Source organism: Symphalangus syndactylus, chromosome 11 (genome assembly GCF_028878055.3).
Source record: "Symphalangus syndactylus isolate Jambi chromosome 11, NHGRI_mSymSyn1-v2.1_pri, whole genome shotgun sequence".
Classification (NCBI taxonomy): domain Eukaryota; kingdom Metazoa; phylum Chordata; class Mammalia; order Primates; family Hylobatidae; genus Symphalangus; species Symphalangus syndactylus.
In genome coordinates this window covers 128466474-128489221 of record NC_072433.2, presented here as the reverse complement: position 1 = coordinate 128489221, position 22748 = coordinate 128466474, and the positions used below count along the sequence as shown (strand labels likewise).

Genomic DNA, 22748 nt, shown 5'->3' with positions numbered 1-22748 from the left:
CTTTCGAGAGACAGGTGATGGGTTCTCCTCCACAAAGATGCTCTGACAATAGGAGGTCACACAGTAATTCAGTTGCCCAGGGCACTTAAACCTCAAAGAGAAGGTGAATACTCCTGGATAGACATGAACGTAAAAAAGGACACAAGAAACAAACAAAAACTCCTGACATTCCATGTCAAAACAAACTTTTCCCAGGTCATCAATCCTTCCCCCGACTACCCCTTGCTAAATTTGCCGCAGTCACACACCTTTTCCTCAGCTAATAATGCAATCAATTGGCTCCAATCTTTGGTGTATGTGACCATCAGTTCAAAGCCAAAGATAAGCAATTCATTGGGTATGAAAAGCGTTACCTATGGCATCCAAATTGACTTCTGAAAATTGGTTTTTGCCACATTTGGATTTTAGGACAACCTCTTCTGCCAGTTCCTGTGGCCACAAAGTATAGTAAAAATTATGATGGGACAAGAACAAAGCTGGAGGCATCACGCTACCTGATTTCAAACTATACTACAAGGCTACAGTAACCAAAACAGCATGGTACTGGCACCACAACACAGACATAGATCAATGGAACAGAACAGAGTCCTCAGAAATGATGCCGCATAGCTACAACTATCTGATCTTTGACAAACCTGACAAAAACAAGAAATGGGGAAAGGATTCCCTATTTAATAAATGGTGCTGGGAAAACTGGCTAGCCATATGTAGAAAGCTGAAACTGGATCCCTTCCTTACACCTTATACAAAAATTAATTCAAGATGGATTAAAGACTTAAATGTTAGACCTAAAACCATTAAAATCCTACAAGAAAACCTAGGCAATACCATTCAGGACACAGGCGTGGGCAAGGACTTCATGTCTAAAACACCAAAAGCAATGGCAACAAAAGCCAAAATTGACAAATGGGATCTAATTAAACTAAAGAGCTTCTGCACAGCAAAAGAAACTACCATCAGAGTGAACAGGCAACCTACAAAATTGGAGAAAATTTTCGCAACCTACTCATTTGACAAAGGGCTAATATCCAGAATCTACAATGAACTCAAACAAATTTACAAGAAAAAAACAAACAACCCCATCAAAAAGTGGGCGAAGGACATGAACAGACACTTCTCAGAAGAAGACATTTATGCAGCCAAAAGACACATGAAAAAATGCTCATCCTCACTGACCATCAGAGAAATGCAAATCAAAACCACAGTGAGATACCATCTCACACCAGTTAGAATGGCCATCATTAAAAAGTCAGGAAACAACAGGTGCTGGAGAGGATGTGGAGAAATAGGAACACTTTTACACTGTTGGTGGGACTATAAACTAGTTCAACCATTGTGGAAGTCAGTGTGGCCATTCCTCACGGATCTAGAACTAGAAATACCATTTGACCCAGCCATCGCATTACAGGGTATATACCCAAAGGACTATAAATCATGCTGCTATAAAGACACATGCACACGTATGTTTATTGCGGCACTATTCACAATAGCAAAGAATTGGAACCAACCCAAATGTCTAACAACGATAGACTGGATTAAGAAAATGTGGCACATATACACCATGGAATACTATGCAGCCATAAAAAACGATGAGTTCATATCCGTTGTAGGGACATGGATGAAACTGGAAAACATCATTCTCAGTAAACTATCGCAAGGACAAAAAACCAAACACCGCATGTTCTCACTCATAGGTGGGAATTGAACAATGAGAACTCATGGACACAGGAAGGGGAACATCACACTCCGGGGACTGTTGTGGGGTGGGGGGAGGGGGAGGGACAGCATTAGGAGATATACCTAATGCTAAATGACGAGTTAATGGGTGCAGCAAAACAACATGGCACATGGATACATATGTAACAAACCTGCACATTGTGCACATGTACCCTAAAACCTAAAGTATAATAATAAAAAAAAAAAGAGAAAAAAAAAAAAAGAAGACATTTACACAGCCAAAAAACACACGAAAAAATGCTCATCATCACTGGCCATCAGAGAAATGCAAATCAAAACCACAATGAGATACCATCTCACAGCAGTTAGAATGGCAATCATTAAAAAGTCAGGAAACAGCAGGTGCTGGAGAGGATGTGGAGAAAAAGGAACACTTTTACACTGTTGGTGGGACTGTAAACTAGTTCAACCATTGTGGAAGTCAGTGTGGCGATTCCTCAGGGATCTCGAACTAGAAATACCATTTGACCCAGCCATCCCATCACTGGGTATATACCCAAAGGACTATAAATCATGCTGCTATAAAGACACATGCACACGTATGTTTATTCCGGCACTTTTCACAATAGCAAACACTTGGAACTAACCCAGATGTCCAACAACGATAGACTGGATTCAGAAAATGTGGCACATATACACCATGGAATACTATGCAGCTATAAAAAATGATGAGTTTATGTCCTTCGTAGGGATGTGGATGAAACTGGAAATCATCATTCTCAGTAAACTATTGCAAGGACAAAAAACCAAACACCACATGTTTTCACTCATAGGTGGGAATTGAACAATGAGAACACATGGACACAGGAAGGGGAACATCACACTCTGGGGACTGTTGTGGGGTGGGGGGAGGGGGGAGGGACAGCATTAGGAGATATACCTAATGCTAAATGACGAGTTAATGGGTGCAGCAAATCAACATGGCACATGCATACATACGTAACAAACCTGCACATTGTGCACATGTACCCTAAAACTTAAAGTATAATAATAATAAAATGAAATAAAAAAAATTATGATGGGTCCACAGTAGCTTCCTGAACTCATTGTAAATGTCTGGTCTCGAAACAGCTGCAAATGGTAAAGGGTTATTAATGAGATAGTGAGACTTACCTGGAGCTATGTTTCTTGATGATTTAATATTGACAACTCAACCTCATAAAACGTAACTTGGGATGATAGGCAAATGAGTGGGAAAATAGTTGGATGCCCTTCATTATATTTAGCTCCCTGACCAGATGATTAATATTAGGCATGTTAAACAACAAGTGAGCTGCTAAGATTAAGAAAGTTCTAAGCCTTGAGGGAGTGGAAATCTCATCCATTTATAGCTAGAGGCTCATATTGAAAAGACACTTCCAACTATAGTTGTATCGAGTTTCCCTGCGAGTTGGCATCTTTTCCAATACAAATTCCATATTTCATGTTATTGGAAGGCAGCATAGAGTACTAGAGAAAACAACAGAATTTCAGTGGGGCTGATGTGTTTTGGGCTCTGTTACTCACTAGCTCTGCGATACTGGGCATGTCAGTACTCTCTCCAAATTCAATCTCCATATGCAAAACGTGGGGGCAAGGATTTTGTTCCACCTCCAGCGAATGTGCAGGACTACACAGATTGGAATTATGTTCACTTGTTTTGCCTTCTTTATAGCTCTCCTATCCTTATTGTCTTCCTTTCAAATTACATCACAGCCTTGTTTATACTGTATGGTATAGAGTTATGTAAATTGTCCTAATGCTTTACTGAAACAGGTGGACACACAGTGACTACACATAAAAACACCAGTTGGGCTTTTCTCCCAAGAGTATTTTGAGAATCAAGTAAGATGCTGATTTAAAACTGTGCATCCTATACCAACCCATGATTGGTATTACTTTTGTTATGGGAGAGTCTGAATTCTTATAAATGTCCAATTACTTTACATTTAGTGAAGATATTTAGAGAACATGAAAGAATATCAGCTGCTTTTGTGGTTCTGAATCATTCTGATTCATGATCAAGTTAAATTGCTCTCAAAGTTATTACTTATTTCCCCATTAAAAAAATTCTTACTAGAAAAGTCTCTTCAAAGGGAAGACACCATTTAAAACATACTCTCTGGGAATAGACATAAATCATTTTTCTCTTTGCGTGGCTTGAAAAACAAATGTGTGAATTCACTGTTGCTATTAAAACAGCAGCACCGAATGCTTTGCTAATTAAGATCGACTCTGTGGCCGAGGGACTTTCTCCGATCTTTTCCATGTAGGTTGTTCTTATGCCAAATCTCTTGATTCTGTACTTACTTCTACAACCTAAGCTTACAACTGAAATTTCCTCTTTGAGGCTTTAGTCCATTGCTCCAGTTTAGTGAGATCTTTCTGGAGTTTTTATTTCTTTTTTATTGTTGTTAACACAGTCTTGCCTTGTTGCCCATGCTGCAATGCAGTGGCATGATGATCTTGGCTCACTGCAACTTCTGCCTCCCAGGTTCAGTGGATTCTCCTATTATCCTGCCTTAGCCTCCCAAATAGCTGGGATTACAGGTGCCCACCACCATACCTGGCTATTTTGTGTGTGTGTGTATTTTTAGTAGATATAGGGTTTCACCATCTTGGCCAGGCTGGTCTCAAACTCCTGACCTCAAGTGATCCACCTGCCTCAGCCTTCCAAAATACTGGGATTACAGGCAGGGAGATCTTTCTGAAACTGGAAAATGTTCAACTCCTGTACTAGCTTGTTTGAGAATTGACGCTGGAACGAGTTAAGACTTTTGGGGCTGTTGGGATGCAATGAATACATTTTGCATGTGAGAAAGACATAAATTTGTGGGGAGTGGGCAGAGTGGAATGCTATGAGCTGAACTTTTGTGTCCTCCTCCAAATTACCACATTGAAGCCCTAAACCCCAATGTGATACCATTTGGAGATTGGGCCATTAAGAGGTAACTAGGTGGCCGGGCGGGATGGCTCATGCCTGTAATCCCAGCACCTTGGGAAGCCGAGGCGGGCGGATCATTTGAGGTTGGGAGCTCGAGACCAGTCTGACCAACATGGAGAAACCCCATCTCTACTAAAAATACAAAATTAGCTGGGCGTAGTGGCGCATGCCTGTAATCCCAGCTACTCGGGAGGATGAGGCAGGAGAATTGCTTGAACCCAGGAGGCAAAGGTTGTGGTGAGACGAGATGGCGCCATTGCACTCCAGCCTGGGCAACAGGAGTGAAACTCTGTCTCAAAAACAAACAAACAAACAAAAAAAGGTAATTAGGTTTAGATGAGGTCATGAGGGTGGAACCCGATGATGGCATTAGTACCCTTCTAAGGAGATGATCCTTGCTCTCTCACTCTCTCTCTCTCTCTCTACTGTGTGAGTTTAGAATGAAAAGGCAGCTGTTTGTAAACCAAGAGGACAGCTCTCACCAAAAACCCTACCCTGCTGGTACCTGATCTCAAACTTCTGGGCCTCCAGAACTGTGAGAAATAAATGTTTGTTTTTTATACTACTCAGTCACTGGTATTGTTATAGCAGCCCAAACTAAGAGAGAAATTGGTATTCTCTGAAATGGTACACTCTGTGTGTTTAAAAGCATGTATATACCCTATTCTCTAAACGCTGGTAAAATGATCCTTGGTCTAGGTTGGACGGCCCTGCAGTAACACCCCTGTTAGCAGAGCTGTGATCCTGTGTTCAATGCCTGTCTTCAACTATATACTAGTAGGCCTCTGAAATATAGACCATGTCTATGCCATTCACCAGTATATCTCTTGGGTCTTCTACGGAGGTTAATACATAGCAGGTGCTCAATAAAGACTATTCAATGGCTAGATTGATTTGAATCTAACTTTTTAAAGTTAAAAAATTCTATCTTGCCGGGCATGGTGGCTCATGCCTGTAATCCCAGCACTTTGGGAGGCCAAGACAGGCGGATCACCTGAGGTGGGGAGTTCGAGATCAGCCTGACCAACATGGAGAAACCCCGTCTCTAGTAAAAATAAATAAATAGCCAGGCCTCGTGGCACATATCTCTAATCCCAGCTACTCGGGAGGGTGAGGCAGTAGAATTGCTTGAACCGGGAGGCACAGGTTGCGAACCCAGATTGCACCATTGCACTCCAGCCTGGGCAACAAGAGCAAAACTCCCTCTCAAGGAAAAAAAAAAAAAAAAAAAAAAAAAAAAGACTCTTATCTTGCCTGGAGTCCTTACTAATAAGGACAAAAAATAACCCACTAATTACCTGCCAAGATTCCCATACTATTCATGTAATAATCTTCCTTGTGGGTTAGAATAAAGTCACCCCTATAGCTACCTCTATGTTCTCAGGGATATACTTGTTTCTGATCAAGATTGTGAGACATAAGCAGACTTTTCTGATATAATGGCACAAGACTCTCAGATAATACAGCAGCTGTGGACACCAGACAGGTTACTTAAACTATCTGAACCTTAGTGTCCTCATCTTTAACAGAGTCTATTTCACTGATCTGTCCCAAGGATTGCATTAGATAGTCATAGTGCATGCAAAGTGTTCAGTGGAACATCTGGCTCCCAAGAAGGTCAGGCAGATGCAGGAGGATGAGGATAGAAATTAGCTGAAATCCCTATTCTTATTCATTTAATTGTTGAATAAATACTTGGCATAAGAGTGAGCATGAGGGCAACCAAATTTTCCCTTCATGCTTTTCATACACAGGTGTCTCAATTTTCCTGGGTTTGAATTCCTAGTCTCAGCAAATTGGGCCCAAACAGCTGGCTGTCATCACCAATTTGAGCAATGTGGCTGCCCTGAACCATTTCCAGGGTAGAGAAACCTGAAGAATGAGCTGAAGGGCTCTTTCCCACCATGGATGAACCGAGAGAGAAAGCACACTTTATCATCACACCACTTGTTACTCCCTTCTGCAAAAGGCAAAACCTCCTTGACCTTCACCCAGGCCACAAGATTGCTACGGGGATCCTCATAAAATAAATTTGATGAGGCACTTCAGCTTCCTTGAAAAGGGATGAGATAGATGTGTCATTTTTATTAGTCCAAATATGAAAGTACTTTTAAAAAGCATTCTAGCTACTGAAATGTGCGACTCAACTTAATCCAGTTGACATTATCTATCAGCATTAGGCTGAAATTAGAAATAAGCTTGTTTTTTAATGACTCGTTTCCCCAGAGAAATTTATACAAGGTAGATACGTAACTTACTATTTTCAGACACCATGGATCACCCAAATAAATATTATGCAGTCATTAAAATCATGTTCTCAAAAACAACTTGACTGACATAAAAAATCTTCATGGTATATTTATTTATAAAAAGGAAGAAACACATTTGCATACATGCCATTTGTTCTCCAATCTTTTATTTATCCATTTATGAGTGTAGGCAGCAAGGATAATGGTAACAATGAGAACTACAAAAAGAACCAACTAGCACCTAATTTGAGTTAATTACATGCCAGACAGTGCTAGGTACTTTATACACATTGTTTCACTAAATTACTACTTGCATTTGGTAGAAGTATTATTTCCATTTAAGTCTCATTAAAGCACATATTTTCTGTTATTATAATTATCCCATTTTACAGACAAGCAAGCTTGAGCTCAGATAAATTGTCCCTTGCTTCAGTTCCACATCCAGTATGCATCACAGTGAGGTTGACTTTGTGTCAGAGGCAAAGTTATCATAACAGAGAATAATAAGAATAATATGAATAACCATCCATAGAAGGCAAGGTTAATAAAAGATGGTGTGTTCATACAATGGAATATTCTAAAGACATTCAAATTTGTAGTGCAGAAGACACTACTTCTGGTATAGCTGAGTAGCCCCTGTTTGACCAATTCTCCTGTAGAAAACTGCTATAAACTTTTGGCCACATATAATAAACAGCTACCTGGGGAATGTGGAGCGTGAACTTCAATGCATAAAAAAACTGGGTCGGGCACAATGGCTCACACCTGCAATCCCAGCACTTTGGGAGGCTGAGGTAGGCGGATCACCTGAGGTCAGGAGTTCAAGACCAGCCTGGCCAACATTGTGAAATCCCGTCTCAACTAAATATACAAAAATTAGCTTGCTGTGGTGGCGCACACGTGTAATCCAAGCTACTTGGGAGGCTGAGGCAGGAGAATTGCTGGAACCTGGGAGGTGGAGGTTGCAGTGAGCCAAGATCTCGCCATTGCACTCCAGCCCGGGCTGACAACAGCGAGACTCTGTCTCAAAACAAAAAACAAAAAACAAAAAACAAAACTGGAGGCTGAACACTTCGAAGAATATGACACTTGGTGAACTTCCCATTTTTCTGGCTTTCAGCCTGATAAGAGGACAATCAGTGCCAGGTGGGAAACTGACATTCCGACTGAAAACCCATAATCTTCGTGGATTACAACAGGGGTGCCCAACTCCTGGGCCATGCACCAGTACTGGTCTGTGGCCTGTTAGGAACCTGGCCGGATAGCAGGAGATGTGCCCTGGATAAGCGAGCATTACTGCCTGAGCTCCACCTCCTCCAAGATCAGCGGTGGCATTAGACTCTCACAGGAATACAAACCCAATTGTGATCTGTGCATGCGAGGGATCTAGGTCGCATGTTCCTTATGAGAATCTAACAAATGCCTGATAATGTGAGCTGGAACACTTTCACCTCCAAAACATCATCCCCGTCCCCAGTATGTGGAAAAACTGTCTTCCGTGAAACCAGTCCGTGGTGCCAAAAGGTTGGGGACTGCTGGTTTACAGAACAGAGAACAGAGTTCATGACAACAGTAGCTGTTAGAAATTAAGGAAGGAAAATCCAGATAGAAGAGACTCAGTGACAGGAAGCCCCAACTTCTGTGTATGAATTCTGCCCAAAACTCTACCAATGCCGACCCCCGAACCATGCATGCGTCAGCAGTCTCCAGGTACCCCTATTTGAGCTGACTCTCATTTCAGGTCAGATGGACGATGAAAGTTTGACTTTAGCCAAGCTGAAAACAAACAAAGCCAATAAACGAACAAAATGTTCCTCTGAGGAACAGAACAGAACAGAACAGAATGGTCAATAAGCATACATATGGGAAGTTAGAGTAAAGCAAATTTAATCCACAATGGGATGCCACTACATACTCACCAGAATCGCTAAAATTAAAAAGATCAGTAACAGCAAATGTTTGTGAGGATGCAAAGCCGTCACTGCTCTCATGTGTTGTCAGGAAGAGGATCAACCACTTCAGAAAAATAAGTGGACACTTCTTATAACGCTCAATATGAATCTACCCCATGACATACCCTTTTACTGCTAGGAGTCTACCCAAGAGAAAGAAAAACAGGTCTATACATAGAATTGTGCATGAACGTTTTTATAGCAATTTTATTCATTATAATCAAAAGCTGGAACCAACTCAGACATCCATCAATAGGAGAGTGGATAATAAATATGGTTTATACAAGTGACCAGGTGACAGAATATTACCTGGCAACAAAGAGAAATGAATGCTGATGTATGAGCATGAATGAATCTAAAAAATCTTATGCTGGCCAGGTGTGATGGCTCACGCCTGTAATCCCAGCACTTCGGGAGGCCAAAGTGGGCAGATCACTTGAGGTCAGGAGTTCAAGACCAGCCTGGCCAACATGGCAAAACCACATATCTAGTAAAAATACAGTAAATTAGCCAGGCATGGTGGTGTGCACCTGTAATTCCAACTACTCGGAAGGCTGAGACACAAGAATCGCTTGAACCCAGGAAGCAGAGGTTGCAGTGAGCCAGTACTGCAGCACTGTACTTCAGCCTGGGTGATGGAGTGAGACTCTGTCTCAAAAGAAAAAAAAAATATGATTTCATTCATATACAATTCTAGAACCAATGAAACTTGAAACAAGTCTATGACGGGAAAAATCACAACATTGGTGGCCTCTAGGAAGGTCATGAAGGAACTTTTTGAGGTGATGATGATGGTTTCTATCTTGATGGGGGTTTGGGTTGCACAATTGTATTCAGTTGGCACAAAAGTAATTGCGGTTTTTGCCATTACTTTTAATGTCAAAAACAGCAATTGCTTTTGAACCAAAGTAATATGTGTTTGTCAAAATGTAAACATTATGCATAGGCTTTGTGGGTTTCATAGCATGTAAATTTTCCTCAAAAGAAGAAAATAACCAAAAGCAAATATTGAATTCTAATTAACAATATGCATGCAGATCTATTTAGGGGATGGAGTGTTAAATATCCGTTGCTTACTTTGAAATGCATAAAAAGTAAGGTGGATGTATAAAGGGAGGCATTGGCGTGTGTGTGTGTGTGTCTGTATGTGTGTATGTGTGATGTGTATACTTATATATATAAAGCAAGTATATGGAAATGTCAAATGTAAACTGTAGAATCGAGGTTATGGGTACATGGTTGTTTAGTGTAAAATTCTTTAAACTTTATGTTTGAAAATGTTCATAATAAAATATTGGAAACATCATGGTTCAGAAATGATTTTATGAAATGTCAGGACAGGCTCCCCTAATGCTATGCAAGGATCTTTGTCTAGCCAAGGAGACACCAGTCCTGCCAGTCTAAGCATCCCAATCCCCAGCAATAAGCGCTGAATGAATAAGACGTGGCAATGGATTCTGATCCAGACACTTATAATACTTAGAAATGAGGGTAAATGCTTTAGTCATTTCCTAGTTTTATATGGAACATTTGGGAAATTTGGCTCTATCATTTTCTTTTTGGAATATTATCAAACAATGCTCAAAAGCTCTTTGTGCCTGAGTAAAAAAGCCTGGTCATGCCATCATGTTGAGTTTGATACCCATATGGGCCACTTGGTCTCATCATAGCTCATTTACTTTTTTTTCCTTCCAATTTTATGTTCATCAGGCAGGATGTCTGGAATCAGCAGAACTTAGGTTCTGGCTCTGCCATTTGTCAGCTTTCTGCCATTTTGCATACTTCCCTTAACACATTTAGACTATTTTCCCCTCTCATTCCTGGTTTGGTTTTTGTCACAAAGCTGATCCTGCCACTTAAAGGTATAATGCAGCTCTTCATATGTGTTTAGAGGATTTTTGCAGCAATTCTGCCCATGACTATGTGCAGTATCAAAGAGCTTTAACTGATGTGACTTCTAACACAAACTCTCCATTTGCAGAGCTAACTCATGAATCCATAAGCTTCACCAGAAGCACAGGGAAATCTGATCACAAAGCATAAGTCAAAGTATTCCCAAGCAAGATTGATATGTCTCTATTGGAAAACTCAAACAATCTAACATATAGCATTTACTATAATTACTTTGCAGGGACCTCCTTGCCTAGCTCAGTACAGATACACTGCTAATGTGCACTTCACAGAGAACATCACAGGTCGTCTGAATCCAAATATGCTGAGAGTGCAGCAAAGGAACAAGGTACACACTGGATGCAACGCTCAGCAACCACAACCCTGTTCGCTTTGCATCCACAACAATCTTATCAGACTCTGCCTGGGCCATTCTAGCTGAAGAACATAGTCCTTCACCCCAGGGTTACGACAGGAAAATTACTGGGAAAGAAGAACCCAGCTCACATGCTACATGTAACTAGCGCTAACAGGGAGAGCTCAGGTGGTAAACCTTGGTCATGCCATTGTCACAAGTTCATCTTCACAGGGCCACTTAGTCACTCTCTTTGTGGTCCCCTGAGACAAGAACTGGGGTGAAAGTCTTTTATTTGGGAGGTTATGCCAGGAATCGCAAGTGAGGGAGTGGGGAAGTAAGACAGGGCGTGGACACAAGCCAATAAAAGGTTCATTCATGGAAAGATTTCCACTGTGGGCAACTGGAGTTCAGTCCTACTGGGGACTCTCTAAGGGACAGTGAGAAACATCCCCCAGAATTGTCCATTAAGGGTCAAGGATGCTGGACCCAAGGATGTTTATCTACAGATCTTAGCCCTCATTGGCTGAGGATCCCCTATGGCCATTACCAGCCCAGCAATCTGTAAGGTGAGAGGCAGTGGCTGCCTTGCTGAGGCTGCACGTGTCCTCAGAAGTGAGCCTCATTATAAGGGTTGGACACCAACAAGGTCTGCAGCAATCTCTTTTCTGCTGTTCGTCTACTTTTGCGTCTTTCAGACAGTCCATTTGATGTCTGGAATCAGAAGACTTGAGGTAAAATACGGACTATTTACCAGCAGCTCACTTAAGCTTTGGCTTTAGCTTCCTCTTCTGCAAATGGAGCTGGTAACAGCACCAGTGAGGACTGTGTGAGACGATGGCTATGGAGGAAGGCTCCAAAGACTCCTGTTCATAGAAATCAGTCATTGCAAAAAATAACAGATGCTAGAAAGGATGTGGAGAAAAGGAAACTCATACACTGTTGGTGGAAAAGTAAATTCGTATAGCCATTATGGAAAACAGTATGGATATTTCTTAAAAAAAATCACTAAAAATAGAACTACCATATGATCCATCAATCCCACTACTTGGTATTTATACAAAGTAAAGAAAATAAGTCTATCAAAGGGATACATGCACCCTCATGTTTATTGTAGTACTATCTAAAATAGCAAAGATATGGAATCGACCTATGTGTCCGTCAGTGGATAAATGGATAATGGATGAAAAAATTGTGGTATATTTACACGATGAAATACTATTTGGCTACAAAAAAGAATGAAATCATATTATTTGCAGCCACCTTAATGGAACTGGAGATAGTTATGTCAAATGAAATATGCCAGACACAGAAAGAGAAATATTGCACATGCTCACTCACAGGTGGGACCTGAAATATGGAGAAAAAGAGTGTAATTGTGGTTACCAGAGGCTGGGAAGCATGCAGGTGTTTGTGGGTCTGGGAGGGTAAGTGAAGAGAAATTGGTTAAGTACAAACAGGCAGTAGAGGGAAGGAAGAAGTTGTAATGTTAATAGTAGAATAGGGTGACTACAGCTCACAACAACGTATTGTACATCTCAAAATATCTAGAGGGGAGGACTAGAAATGTTCTCAACACACAGAAATGATAAATGATCGTGATGATGGATATTCTAAATTCCCTGACTTGATCATTACACATTCTGTACATGTAACAAAATATCACATATATCCTAAAAATATGTAAAAATATTATGTATCAATAAAAAACTTAAAAATAAATCTGTCACTGCTAGACAACTGCTATGCTGTACTGTATATTATATATATTCCATATACATACTATGCTATAGTATAGTACATATATCATGTTATACTAAGTATATTATATTAAATATATGATCATATTTTGAAATTTTTGTGGAGAGCTATATTGTCAGGGTAACTGACTAAGCAGGCCACATTTTCTCTGTTTGCTCAAGTTCAGTATGTTTTTACAGGAATAAAATCTGCAATAGGGGATTCAGCTTCTTTAAATGCAGCTGTTGTATTCTCAGGAAAATTTTAGGGAGGGCTCACAGGGAGCAAAATGTGGGGAATTCTCATCACCATGTGTGTGAATGCCTGCCTAACTTTTGTGATAGGTTATTAAACAGCAGCATCTAATTAAATACAGAAAAAGGTCAACATTCCAATATTCTGTTTAATATAAAATGGAGGTAGCATGGTGTCGTAATTAAGAAAGCTCTCTCTCTCTCTCTCTCTCTCACACACACACACACACACACACACACAGACACACACCCCAAAGACAGAGCCCATTCCTTGGTGCTGAGTCACCTGGGTTCCACCTCGAGCTTTGTTTCTTACTATACAGTGATTTCGTGCAAGCTCTGGAACTAGACGACCTGGACTCAAATCCAACCTTCACAATCACTAGCCACGCAAGCCTGCCTGGAGTATTTCATGTCTCTCAGCTTGCGCATCCTTACCTGAAAAATGGGATTCATGGGGTTCAAGGTTGCCACGAGGAGTTGGTGAGCTGCCAGCACAGTGCTGGACTCAACATAAGCACTTAGGACATCTTCACATCGTTACCATTTGAAAAGTGTTTCTTTCACATCCTAGTAAATGAAACTACTCTCTGAAAGGCCACATCATCTTAAAATATCTGCATTTCATTCTAATGTATACTTAAAAGGAATTTTAGAGCCCAGAGAAATTTTAGAAATCCTCCAGGGCAGTCTTTCTACAACTTTCCTCCAATGTAGGGGATCTTATTACAAATACAGATTCTGATTCACTAGATCTGGGGTAAGGTCCAGGATTCTGCATTTCTACTAGTGAGGGGTGTTCTTAGGGGAATTTTAGGGAGGTCCAACAGGGAGAAATATGTGGGGAATTCTCATAACCACATTGATACACACACACATCAAGCTTCGAGGCAATTAAACCCCTCATTTCCAAAATGGGACCCAGAACACCTAAGTTGAGTCACCTAAGATCACACAGCTGGTAAAAGAAGACTCATATCCAGAATCCAACTGTTCTGACTCCAAGTTTGTGATTCCATTGACAAAAAAAAAAAAAAAAAAAAAAAAAATTCTCTAGCTTTTCACAGAAAATTCTTCCCAGCTGGTTGCAGAAAGGACAGGCATTTCTAATGATTTTCCATAGTAAGAGGTACCCAACGGTGAGTTAGAATCCTCCAGGAAAAACTAATTGTATTTATGGTCTGGAAGACAGGATAATATTGTAACGTACATGCCCAACATAAGCATTATTTCTAGCATTATATATAAACACATCAGCAATCTAGCCATTGTCAACAGATTAACTAAATGATTGTAAACTTTGAAGTATCTTTGGAACACCTTGGACAAGTGAGTCTGTTTTTTTTAACTGAATCTTTTATAAACTGAATACAGATCAAGTATTTCCAACAAAACTTTAGCACCCAAATTGATATTAGCTTTAAGGGTAAAATACATGCACAATTTCAAAAACTAGATACAAAAAAGATGTAACAATAATTTTCGACTTGACTAAATGTTGAAATAATCATATTTGCATGTACTGGGTTAAATATACTATTAAATTAATTTTACATTCTTATTTTTAGGTTTTAAAAGCTGATCCAAGAAAATTTAGAATTGCTTATGTGCTTTAAATTATATTTCTCTTGGACATTAGTTTAGAGAGATGGATGATTAGATGACCACATAGATGATGGATGTATAGAATCAACCCTGTGTATTTTACTGATAATCTATGCATAATATAAATGGGATATTTATAACTCACATACATATAAACTATTTCAGAACTGTCATGCCTACCTATTCTCTCAAATTGATTATATATGTACCTATATATGACTTGTATTTTTAAATGTTTGTTCAAATATTTAACATGGTTAAATTTTCTCCACATATTCTTCTCATATCAACTAACTTTTCCGTGTTTATGACTTGAAACAACTATTCAGTCCAACCTGCTCGTACCTGAAAGCCAACTTCATGAATTATTAGTTTTCCAGTGGCATGGGGGAAGCACCCACAGCTCCCTGAAGTGAACAAGCCTCCCTTCCTCACTGACAGGTGTCTATTAATGGGTCAGTGAGGGCAGACGTTGCCCTCCTCCTGCTCAGAGGGCAAATGGTCTGGCGCTTTAACCAAGGCTTGGAAGAGCTCTCAGGGAAGAGCTACATGGTAGTAAGCAGCATAGGTTTACAAATGGGATCTTAATAGGAAGGGGAGCATCTCTGGGCAAATTATTTAACCTCCTTGATTCCCAGTCTCCTTATCCCAGAAAGGGGGATCATGAAAGCCCACACCTTGCAGGGTTATGTGAGGATTAAATAATGCGCTGCTGATGGAGGTTTTTGCTTATTGCCTGGCACAAATGAAGCATTCAGTCCACACTTGCTATGGTGTAGAGGCTTCTAATGCTCATGTAAAATCAGGTCTCCGCTTTTCCGAGCATATTCGGAACTACACTTTCCTAATCCCTTTGCAATTAAATGAGGCTATATGTTATTATGTTCAATAAATCACAGTAAGAAGCACGGTGTGTCATGTCTAGGAGAGCCTTCAGTTGTGAATGCAGAATCTGGAATGTTCTTTTCCTTTGCCAGGGAGAACTCAGGTGCATCATGTTAAGACGGTGCTATCATGACCTCGTGTGGCATGACTGCGTGAAGCCTAACTCCCCTCCTAACTTAAATTCTTTGTATATCATGAGCAATAAATAAACTCCTGTTGTTTAGGTCATTGATATTTAGGGGGGCTGTTTACTACTGTAACATAACCTAACCCTGCCTGATTTATATACTAGTGCTTAAGACAACTCCTTTGCTGAACTAGGTTTTTACATTTGAATTTCCAAGGCTTTCCCTTGGCTCCTGATTTACAACCCTTCACAGATAAACAGTTCAGTCATTCCCTTCAATGTAATTGAAGGTCAATCATCTTCCTGGGCGTCTCAGCATTGTCCAGTCACACTAGCGCTTTCCTTCCTGAGAAAAATTGGATTGTATTAGTCATGTTTGTTTTTCTAAAACAACTTTTACTTCTAAAATAACTTTTATGACCAAGATTCTTTTTTTAATACTGCACCAAGGCTATTAAAAAGAATGGAAACTACAGATCATAAAAACATCAACATTAAAACACTCATTTCCATGCAAATTGTGAAATAAAATCACTGTATGTTAACTTATTCTTCAAGAAGAAAAGAAGATAAAGGGAAAGTTCCAATTTTTGTTATGATTTAATCCAAGCTTATGAATTCTTTGTTACTTATGGCCAGAAGGTACCTCAAAGGTCATCGTATCCAACAACCTTAAACTGTCAGTATCAAGTTGATAGTGGCTTGCATCAAATATTTAGTTATAGGGAAAGAGACCACATGTAATTCCAACAGTGAGTTTTTAAAGGATAGTTAATGATTTTAAAGTTCTCTAGAAGCAAAGAAAGCTGAGATTTGTTGCTGCAAGAGCAGAATTTCTTAATAAGCATGCCAAGAAGCAAGAGGATTTCAGAACAGCTAGTGTGATATTTTACCTGAAAACAATTTTTCTATCTAAAGAAGCATCAAGTGCCTTCAGAAAAAGGGAAGTTGTTCTCAAAATTTTGGGAAATTTTTAAAGTGCCATTGGCCCAATTTTTCTTCATTTCCTTACTTTTATTGCTTTTTCTGGTATCCATCAGCTACACTGATTGCCAATTTCTGTCTGCATTTCTAGAGAGAACAAGAATCAACATTTAGTTCAAATGGTTTGTTTTCCTCTAAAAGACAATTGCTTGCTGCCTGCCCTTGGGAGAGACAGAGCCTATGGTGTTAAATCTAAGGTCACAGGAGATGCATGGACCAGCTCTTGTCCACTCTGAACAGGGTTAGCGGTGGACTGGGTGTCAGAGTGAGCCTTTGGGGAGAGCCGATCAGGGTGAGGATGGCCCCAGCCCAGGAACAGACAAGATGGTGAGGCTGGAGGAAGCAGTGATAATCTCTCTGAGAGGCAGCACAGCATAGCAGATAAGATTCTAGTAACACATTTCCTGGGTTTGAATCTTGGCTTTGCATTTTTTAGATAGGTGACTTTGGATGATGACTTACCCTCTTCATGCCTCAGCTTTTCATCTTCAAAATAAGAATGATAATAACAATTTCTACCTTAGGGGGGCTGTTACATAGATGAAATGTTCATAGGAAACAATGCCTGGCATGTAGTAGGGGTTTCTATAGGTGATTCTTGGAAAAGAAAATGGTGTTGCAAAAATTATGTGATCATATTTACAAATTATTTTTGTTAATCAGAAATCTGAAACTCACATTTAGTGCTACAGTTCCACTAAAGAGCCCTGTGGATGAATATTGATTGGTGTAAGAACTCTGATAAATAAGCGTGGCCTCATCTGAATGACATTGAAACTACTGATTACTCCTTTATTGGAAAATGAGCACTGACAAAAATAATTCAAGATGCGAACAAATAATTCAAGATGTGCAATTAAATGAAATAAGTTAATTAGATGTGTTATGGGATAATTGAAGCACATGCCTTTGGGATTCTGAGAATCTGACTTAAATTGAAGCAGTTAATGCTTCTTGTTCTTGGATACCCAGACAACTGAACTGGGGGCATGGGAAATGGATAACTTTTGCCCCAACAGCAAACCTTCTAAACCTTCATAGTGAAAACATTCTTAACCAGTGGGTGGCAATCATGTGTCATAATGCATAAGACCACATTTCCTTTTGGAAAGTTTAGACATTGGCCAGAAATTGAACAACAAGGGAGCAGGGAATGGTTAAGGCAGAAAAGTTGGCAAGCAGGGTGCCCACAGCCCTTGCACTCCATGAACTTGCAGACTTAAAATACTGAAGCTGCAAAGATGTAAACCATTCCCAACCTTTTTATGCCAACTGCCTGCTGAATTCTTCTTGCAGAGCTATGGGGCATATTTTTCTAAATAATGGCATTAAAGATGAAGACCATGGAGGCCAGTATATTTCGTGATGGCAAAGGCTTATTGGGAAGTCAGGAGAATGGTCAGGTGACTGGTTCAGAGGGTCAGGCCATAGTGTTTAAAGAGGCTGGTTCCAACGAAAAGAGCAACGAGTGTGAGAATTCCACCGCACGCAGCCTCACCTGATTGGGTTGCTCAACATTTGCCAAACCCTGACCGCCAACACACAAGTGAGAGGGTAGCATATTTCCTATGTGACTAGTCTCCAAAGTTATAGATTCTTGAGAAGTTCCACTTAATAGCCAAGCAACAATGAGACAGTTTTCCTCCATAAGCCTCAGTTATTCTAGATAGATAATAAAGTGGGGATGAAAGTCATGTGGCAAAACCTTAGGGTTTTTTAGACACTAAGTGAGATAATGCCTATAAAATGATTAGAATGATGTCTGGCACTTAAGAAAATGTATAGAAATACGATTATAATTTCATTGGAAGTTGGCATCTGCTGTGTACAATTCAACCCAGCAGATCTGACTGTGGTAATGCTCTCAGCTATCCATTTCAGGTGGGGCCCTTGTTTTGCCAACTCCTCCTAGTATCTTTCAGAAAGTGGCAGTCATATGGATCTAATAGAGGAGCTGGGAGGATTGACTGAGATGATTAACTGATCATGCTCTGGTAGCCTCAGAGTTTAGAACAAGGGTGAAGGCTTCTTAAGCCCAGGCCAGGGATATTTTTCATAGGTCCTCCTTCAAGCTTTTTGGCCAGAGCAGGTGGTGAAATGGAGGATAGAGGGGATGTGAGGCCTGAGACATTCCAGTATCTAGAGGCCAGGGAGAAGAAGAGAAGAGCAGGCAAAGCAGGCTGACGGACAAGGAGAGGAACCAAGAGAGATTACTACCCTGCTCTCTGCTTTTCCTTTTTCATTAAAATGCTTTTCTTCATCCTATTCTGTTTCAGTATTTCCCTAACCTACTTTTGTTATTCAGTCATGTTTCCCTTGACTATAGTAAATCAATTGCACTAAAAGTATTATAGGTTGTGCATTTTATCCCTAAAGTTAAATATTCAGTGAGGTTCTTCGATCATGAATCTTAGTTTGTGGAGGTTGTAAAACATTAATACTTCCAAACCGCAACAAAAAATGATTGTCGTTTGTATGGTTGTTTGCTATGATTTCTTGAGCACAATCATGTCTCAAACACTATATGGGTTCTTTTACTTGTTTGCTACCACTGAGTCCTTGATACAACCAACTATGGATGGTTCCCATTTTATAGAGCTGGAAACTATGGCTCAAAGGGATATAATGACTTACTATAGTTCTGCATGGTAGTAGACAAGTAGACAGTAGGTATTCCTCGGTTCTCAGCCTGTGTCTTTAACCACTGTACTATGCAGAGCCTCCGCAATACTGATCATTACTCAGAGATACAGTGAGTTGCCTTCTGTTGCTGAAAGATTTGGTAGGAAGAAAATGAAGGCTGCTCTTTGGAATGAGAGCAAAGATAAATGCAGCACAGACAAAATGGCTCCTAGGGAAGTGAAACTCTACTACCTAATTGATGGTATTAGCACATCTAAAGAATGAACGATGCTTAAAAAGGTCAGTCATCCATGGCAGCTTGGAAAATAAGATGCCTCCTGGAAGCAACTTTGCAGTACTCATCCTAGAGGTAGGAAAAATTGCTGAAGCAAAGACTTCAGCATTTGGTGACAAAGACAGTCTGAATCCCTTGGTAAAGTTAGGCTTTCTTAGTCCAGTGCCTTTAAGCACTCACTTTAACCAACACTTCATGCTCACTAAGCAGCCTTCTGATTATGAATTGGTCTTCCATGAAGGGTAGAGTAGAAACAGAAAATGTGCTGACCATGTGGACTTTGAGCATTCCAGTCTCTGTGACAGTAATTTTTCTTTGTAAATTAACAGACTGACTTCACCCTGGGAGAGAATTTGCTGATCGTTTGGACTTTGTGTATTTCAAAGCATGTGATAGTCATTCTGCTCTTTAAATTAATAGATTGGCTTTATATAGAAACAGAAAATGCTGACCATATGGACTTTGAGTTTCCTGGTCCTTGTCACATCATTTCTCTTTGCAAATTAAGAAATTGGCATTCAGGCTTCATAATCCCTTTTGTAAGCATCAGTCAGCCCTAAGAGGCAGTTCTTCTGTTTGGGTTGACGATTTCAGGAGGTCCTCGGTCAGAAGGCCTCCCAGCTTGGTTGGGCAACCAACTCGTTGCCTTTTGTTTAGGACTTTTCCTGGGATTAGCACTGAAATTCTCAATATTGGGAAGCCCGCGTATCTCAGAAAAACAAGGGTAGCTCTCTCAGGACTATCCTGGTTTTAAAACTGAAAGTCTCATGTCTTAGGAAGCTCCTCTATCTCATGCAAACTGAGAAACTGATTTTCCTAGATCTTAGTCACTTGTTGAGAAGAACTCATCATCACCATGTAGCTGAGAAAAAGCCAAAGTGCTTTAGAAATTACAGACAGGTGCCACATTCAAATTTCATATCTAGTTTTAGAAGAATCTTTAAGCTGTCACTATCTTATTACATCCTGACATCAAATCACAATATAATCCATGAGTATTTTACTTTACAGCTCTTATGCTTAAGACCTTTTACAGAAGGCAAGCTTTACAGTAACACATAGGAGTGAAGGTGGTTGTTTTATACCTGGACTGCATCCAAACTGCAATTCTCCTTGGATGAAGTTACTTTTAAGTCCCAAAGCCATTTTCCAGTTATTACACAGTGGTGTGGCATAGTCTAGCAGAGGCTTTGGAAAAGGAAGTTTCTCCAGCTGTGTGTCCTGTGGCACCGTTCCCTCTACCACCCAAAGATAATAGGAAGAGAGTGCAGGAAACAGCAACACATCCAAAGAGTGAGAACCTAAAAGTAGTCTTGTGTTTTTTGTTTTTTTTTTTTGAGATGAAGTCTCGCTCGGTCACCCAGGCTAGAATGCAGTGGCACGATCTCGGCTCACTGCAACCTCTGCCCCGTGGGCTCAACTGATTCTCTTGCTTTAGCCTCCCGACTAGCTGGAATTACAGGTGTGCACCACCACACCTGGCTAATTTTCGTATTTTTAGTAGATACTGGGTTTCACCATGTTGGCCAAGCTGGTTTTGAACTCCTGATCTCAAGTGATCTGTCCACCTTGGCCTTCCAAAGTGTTGGGATTACAGGCATGAGCCACCACGCCCAGCCTGGAAGTGGTCTGTATCTCTGTTTCTTTGAATTAGCAGCAGTTTTGTAAAAGCTTCTCCAGCCCATCTTACCCATCTTTGTACCAGCATTCAACATAGCCGATCAACTCACTTCTTAAGGCTTTTCCTACCTGTGCAATACTACACTGTACTGGTTTTTCTTCTACCTTCAAGCTTTTTCTATATCCAACCATTAAATGCTGGGATTCCTCAGGGATAACTTCTAGAATCTCTTCTTTCTAAAGCTGTGCTGTCTAGTATATCACCAGGAGACAAAGGTGGCCAGTGGATAATAGAAATATGGCTAAGGCACAGAAGACAAATACCACATGATCTCACTTGTATGGGAAATCTAATAAAGCTAAACTCCTAGAAGCGGTAGGATGGTGATTACCTGGTGCTGGGGGTGCAGAGGAAGGACTGGGGAGATTTTTTTTATCTAAGAGTGCAAAGTTTCAGATGGACAAGAGAAAGAGGTTTTGAGACTATTGCACAGCATGATGACTGCAGTCAATAATAATGTATTATATATTTCAAAATAACTAAGAGAGTCAATTTCAAATGTCTCAGCTAAAAAAAGGATAGGTAAGTGAGGTGATGGACATGTTAATTAGCTTGATTTAATCCATTTTATACATGTATCAAAACACCATATTGTACCTCATAAATGCACATAATTATGATTTGCCAATCAAAAATAATAGTAAGAATAATTCTTTTAATCAAATACTTTTTCTCCATCAAAAAGAAATTGGCTAGTCTGAATTGGAAAGTGAGCTAACATACTGGATTTCTAAAACTTAGTATGGAAAAAGTTATCCAAAATATCTCATTGCTTTTTATGTTGATTTAATGATGGAATGATCATTACATAATAATCAGGTTAAAGACAGTATTACTAATATTAATTTTCCTTTTTTACTTTTTTAATATGGCTAGCAGAACATTTAAATTTCTGGCTCACATTACATTTATATTGGATGACGTTGCCAAAAAATCTGTTCCTAAATGACTTCAACAATACTCAGATAACTTTTTTTTTTTTTTGAGGCAGAGTCTTGCTCTGTCACCTAGGCTGGAGTGCAATGGCACCATCTCAGCTCACTGCAACCTCCACCTCTGGGGTTCAAGCGATTCTCCTGCCTCAGCCTCTTGAATAGCTGGGATCACAGGTGCACGCCACCACACCCAGCTAATTTTTGTATTTTTGGTACAGATGGGGTTTCATCATGTGGGCCACACTGGTCTTGAACTCCTGACCTCATGGTCTGCCCACCTCGGCCTCCCAAAGGGCTGGGATTACAGGCATGAGCCACCGCACCTGGCCCTCATCTAACTTTATATTGATAAATCCAGAGTGCATATTTTTAGCTCTGAAATGTGAGACTCATACACTCATCTGACTTTTTCTGGCATCTCCGCTTGGATGTCTTACAAATTTTTCATACTTAGCCTGCTCGAATCTTGATTCTGTACCCTTCACTTGCCTCTCCCCAACTTGTCTCACTGTTC

General features: G+C 40.1%; 1 protein-coding gene across 4 annotated transcripts in view; it reads right to left on the bottom strand.

Annotated features, from left to right (window-relative positions):
* The window catches only part of CDH13 (cadherin 13), a 1187225-nt gene that overhangs the window by 717704 nt on the left and 446773 nt on the right, over window positions 1-22748 (bottom strand). The window lies entirely within an intron of this gene.